We start from the raw sequence: 6,016 nt of genomic DNA, 5'->3' as shown, positions 1-6,016 counted from the left end.
GAGGATCTAGGTGCCAGGGGAGTTCTGGCTGAATTGAGGATCACCGAGTGGTGCCGAGCCGTACCGAGCGACGCGTCAGACTCGGACGTGGGCCGCGAGCTCATGAGCTGCAGTGTGCACCCGAGGGTACCTGGCGGTGCCCTGGCCAAGAAGGAACTTGCGGAAAAGAGAGCTCGAGGGTTGGGGCCACGAAGGCAGAGAAAGCGGTGCGCCGCACGAGAGGACGAGTTCCTGGCAGCGTTCCTGAGCCGGACGTGGGACCCGTACGTGTCGGCCAGGTCGAGCTCCGGTGTGTCTGTTCAAGGTCCAAGGCCGAGACCTGCTGAACGGCTCCTGTCTGGGTGCAGTGGCCGGGAGCAGGTTCATGGACGAGACCTACCGGGTGTCGTCGTCGTGAGCCGTGGCCTGATCCTGGACCTCCGGAGTTGCGACCCTGACTGCTGCGTTGGCCGCGACGTCCGACTCAACGGCGCTGCACACGGTAGCGTATCCGTGCGCCGTCAGCCGTTCCACCCATGCCATGAAATAAAAAGTTCATGTTAATCCTTTCTCGTCCACTATCAACAAACATAGTGACGAACGTTCCTTAATCCATCACAATAAATGGCGAGCCTGCCAGGATTAAGCTCTCGCATTACATCTGAGAGCCTCATGTTGTTTGTGTGTAGCCGACGAGAATGGACGACAAGAGAAAGCTAGTTGCGCTAGGGAAGGGGATGGGGCTGAGTGGAGAGGCTTTGCTGGCATGGGTGAGTGCTGAGGAAAAAGAAATGAGGGACCAGAAAGCTCGGAAACGAGGCCCGAGGCCGCGCTGGTCCAGGCATTTCCGCCACCACTGCTCGAGAGTCGTGAGTCCACGGGACTGTTCTTCCTCATCACTGTGTATTGTGAGAAAAGTTGTTTGACTGAAACAACTTTCTTGTGCGGGGGGTTATTGTGATGAGTGAAGAAAACGACAACGACGGAAGTGCGGGGCAAGGCACGTGCAATTACGAGGCAACTGTGCGCAAATCAGCTGATGAACAGTGGTGGCCCATAGAGGTGGCGTGCCACGATTGGGCGACGTGCGACCATTACGTGGCAGTGGGCTTTGTGGCTGGGGACGAGCCGGAGCAGCGGCAGACGGGAGACAGCGGGCCGAAGCGTCGGACGCAGGCGATCCAGGTTCCGGCAAGGGAACGCGGCCGTCCACGCTGCTGCCGTCCAACCACCAGCTGGGAGGCATTGCCGGCACGAGTACTGCATCTCGGGGCGCGGCCTGGCCTGCTGTTCTCTTCCTTGCCGAGGGCATCGCGGATCTCGGCGAGGCGTCTCCACGGTCAGCCGTTCGACACATCGACGAACGTGGCCTGGCTAATGGTCACGGTTGCGTCGAGCATCGCGCCTCGGTGCACGCTCTTCGCTGGACGGGCTGGCCATTTCCCCGCATGAGCCCGCATGGAGCATCGCGTCTCCGATGCGGGTTGACTGCTCAGTAGTCGCGCCAATGCCATCAAGCGCCGGTGTCACCAGAGCGTCGCACTTCGGCAAGGGACGAGCGAAATTTCTGCCGGGCGAGACGCGGTAGTGCGCACAGAGGAGCACGGAGCCGGGCGAGGTTCAGGGTGGCCGAGGATCTAGGTGCCAGGGGAGTTCTGGCTGAATCGAGGATCGCCGAGCGGTGCCGAGCCGTACCGAGCGACGCGCCAGACTCGGACGTGGGCCGCGAGCTCATGAGCTGCAGTGTGCACCCGAGGGTACCTGGCGGTGCCCTGGCCAAGAAGGAACTTGCGGAAAAGAGAGCTCGAGGGTTGAGGCCACGAAGGCAGAGGAAGCGGTGCGCCGCTCGAGAGGACGAGTTCCTGGCAGCATTCCTGAGCCGGACGGGGGACCCGTACGTGTCAGCCAGGTCGAGCTCCGGTGTGTTTGTTCAAGGTCCAAAGCCGAGACCTGCTGAACGGCTCCTGCCTGGGTGAAGTGGCCGGGAGCAGGTTCATGGACGAGGCCTACCGGGTGTGGTCGTCGTGAGCCGTGGCCTGATCCTGGACCTCCGGAGTTGCGACCCTGACTGCTGCGTTGGCCGCGACGTCCGACTCAACGGCGCTGCACACGGTAGCGTATCCGTGCGCCGTCAGCCGTTCCACCCATGCCATGAAATAAAAAGTTCATGTTAATCCTTTCTCGTCCGCTATCAACAAACGTTCCTTAATCCATCACACTAGGATAGCACCGCGGCGTCAGCTCACACCAGTGCTGCCAACGTTGGGCACGGTAGGTTTGCAGCAGCTAACAGTGCATAAGCATGATTCGATTTCACTGATAAACGTCTGTTTTCCGTTGCCTAACCGGCTGCTCGAATACACTCACTATAGGCATGTCTTTTGTTGGCACATTACTCTCGTAGTGCGCTTACGCGCGTCAATCAAATTAATTGTCACAAGCTAAACTGCCAATCGATTCCTTCAAACAATGCCGCGGAAAGCTTGCAATGACAGCGTAGACCGTCGCGATCATGGTGATGTGTCATCACTCTCTTGTTGCAGCTCCTAGGTGGCACCTTGGTTTGCACAAATTTTAGACCATCAGCATTGGTAGGTGTTCTGTGACGAGCACGCCCGTGTTTCGATACGGAGCTCCGTGGCTAGTACGAGTGAGGAACTATGGATTGCACTAGTGCATCTATCTTTGAGGCTGCATCGCAGTCATATCAGTGTTGTAGGAAACCAACAGGCGGCGGTAGTTGTAGGCTCAGAATGAGAACAGATTGGAAACGATGTGTTGTTTCTTGATGATGATGATGATGATGATGTTGATGATGATGATCCTTGATACTCTTGCGCACACCCACAAAGGGGGATCGGCCAAGAACCGGGCGGCAGGATCTTAACTAAAAGGCTTATGGTTTTTCAAACACAACGTAATTTTGGGCTGAAAAAATATATAGAAAGAAAAGCCGAAAATCGAAAAAGGAGTATATCTGAGCAGGGAGCGATGCAGGCTATCAGATGCGATTTGAGACAGAGGTAATGGTGTGTCTAAAATGATATATATATATATATATATATATATATATATATATATATATATATATATATATGCAGATTAACATGGCAATAGCTTTGTTTCAATTATGTATTCAAATACCGCAGAGCAGACGTCCCTGTGGCTATAACCGAATTTATGCTGCCAAACGACAAAATTACTGCCACATTTATATCTAATCCCAATTTTTCAAGTGGAGCTACCAGGTATCTTTTCCGCTGATGAGAATATCGGCGACAGAACAAAAATAAGTGATCTATCGTTTCCATTTCTTCGCAAGTCTGACATAAAGGTGACGCCTTTAGACCAACTTTATGCAAATAATAATTCAGTTGCGGAATTCTGCAACGCAATCTTGTAAAAGTAACTTCCAAGTGCCGTGTTGCACACCACTGTCTATCCCAGCGGCATCCTAGATGTGCGAAATCCCGATATTTATCCAATGAGTAGCCGTCGTATTCATGCAAACAGAGGTTTTTAAACCTTATTGCTGTCGCGTAAGCCGTATCAGGCAAAATCGGGATAAGGGGACCGCTAAGAGATACTGTGGCTAGTGCATCCGCCATCTCATTGAGATATATGCCACGATGGCCTGGTACTCATAAGAGCTGCAGTTTTTTCAAGTTTATCGGTATGAGTTGTCGAAACATGTGCATAATTGTTAAGTTGGCTCCTGAAGACAGAGCAGCACATACTGAAAAAGAATCTGTAATTACGATTGCTTCCGATTCGCCCAAAGGAAGTTTCCGTAGTGCCAGTACAATAGCAAATAATTCTGCTATAAATATTGGTGTGTAATCTGGGAGTCTAACCGAAAAGGACCAGTCAAGGGAACGTGAGAAGATACCTGCCCCAGCCTTTTCATTTGATACGGATGCATCAGTCGCAATTATGTTGTTCATGTTCACGTGTGCCACGTAATCCTGCAGCCGATCATTTAAATATTGAAATGGCATTTGCTTTGCGCTAGAAGAATAAATATTCTCAAATTCTATCTTAAGATCTAAATTAGCGTTTCTTGTTGAGAAAATATGTTTGATTTTGACGTTCAGTGGTTCTAGCAGTGCTTGAACGAACAAGATCTGTGGGCAGTGGAATCGCGACCACCAAGTTTCAAAAAATAGGCTTGGTTGTTTATTAAAAGCATAAAACGATGCTCTCTGAGGCACACTGTATAGTTTTAAAAATGTTTGGATAGTAAGCATTTTGAATCTATTCAACAATGACGGTAGACGCGCTTCCATGTATAGCACATTGTTAGCAACAAACTTGGGCAGTCCAAGGCACAGTCGTAAAGCCTCCCTTTCTAATAATATTAGCGGTCTCATTTTATATGTCGCACTGCCCGAAAATAAGACACAGCCGAATTCCATGATAGGATGAATGTGCATTTTATAGACCATTACCAACGTATTTCTTCGCAACCCCCTTTTTATGTTGCTGAGCTTGCGTAACCACCCCATGGCTCGTGTTGCTTTGGACGCAATGTGATCGATGTAGCTTTTCCAATTTAACGAGCTGTTATATATGATGACTAAGTATTTGAGTGAATCCACCTGAGAAATCTGCTCTGTGCCATACATCAAGGAGATGTTGACGGGATCCCTGAACGAGAACACTAGAAGCGTGCTTTTGTTTACGTTTAGAGACATTCCAATTTTTTCAAGCCATTCCTCTTTCATGTTTAGGTAATTCTGTAATGTCTGATAAAGTTTTGCAGATCACTGTTTGTCGCAAAGAAAGCAATGTAATCTGCATACACATATAAATGAATATCGCTATGTGTTGGAATCGAACTGGGGAAGATGTTAAACAATACCGGTGAAAGCACTGCCCCCTGTGGTACGCCACGGTATTGTCGATATCTGTTAGAAAAACAACCCCTTTGAAAGCAATGAAACTCTCTCTCTCTTGAAAGCTCTGCTACCCATGCTGTCATGTAGTTTCGTAAGTGTGACATTTCCATCTGCTCTATTAGTATTTTATGCTCCACTTTGTCATACGCCTTGGCCAAATCCAGAGTAACTAATGCACAATACTCTCTTCTACGCCTAGCCAACTGTATACGACTCTCCAAATCTGCGTGCGCCCACCATATGGAGCATCCCGATTTAAAGCCAATTTGACTGGGGTGTAGTATTGATTTCTCCTCAATGTATTTTATTACACGTGCATTCAAAACTCTTTCAGTTAGTTTAACCAAATTAGATGTAAGAGAAATTGGCCTCACATTGTCAAGTGTATACCCAAGTCCCCGTTTTTTAAGTATCCGAATTATTTTGGAAAGCTTCCAATCCGCCAGTATCCAAGAATTTTTCAAAGAGTAATTAACCATATTACAGAGTTAATGTGGGTAAATGACATATAGTACTTTTATCATTGCTGAGGTTACTCCAGCTGGTCCAGGTGCTGTAGGAGGGAAGTGCCTCACTACACCCACTAGTTCCGCTAATGTCACCTCATTGAACTCCTCCCCTGCAATTGGCTTTACTATGTGTGTTGGCATTGTTGATCTGAATCTTTCTTCTAATCTTTTACGGACGTTTTCTAATATTTCAGTGAGTTCGCTAGGCGATAGAATTGAAGAATCAATATTGTCTGATGGTGGTATCGTTTTTCTGGAACGCAAAAATCTAAAAAGCGCTTTTCTGTTGTATGGTTTTCAAAGATAGCTGAATTTGTTAGTGTCATAGTCATTTTTTGCTTTGCGTACTGTACGTTTAAAATCTTCTGCCACGTATTTATAGTCACACCAGTTTTTTGGGCATGGGTCGTGGATAAGTTGCTTCCACGCCGCTTTTCGTTTTCTATACCCCCTCATACAATCAGCGTTCCACCATGGACTAAACGACCCGCCTGTGTTTGAAGTTATTGAAAAAGTTGACTTTTTTATTGCTCTTCTCAATACCGCACACAGACTCATAGCCCGAATGTCTTCCTGCATGTCCTTGCGAAGAACCAAAGTAGACTTTAAGTCTTTTTGTAAACGCTCATA

This window comes from Rhipicephalus microplus, chromosome 10 (assembly GCF_043290135.1).
Source record: "Rhipicephalus microplus isolate Deutch F79 chromosome 10, USDA_Rmic, whole genome shotgun sequence".
Classification (NCBI taxonomy): Eukaryota; Metazoa; Arthropoda; class Arachnida; order Ixodida; family Ixodidae; genus Rhipicephalus; species Rhipicephalus microplus.
The sequence above is the reverse complement of the archived record's forward strand: the minus strand, read 5'-3'. Positions refer to the sequence as shown.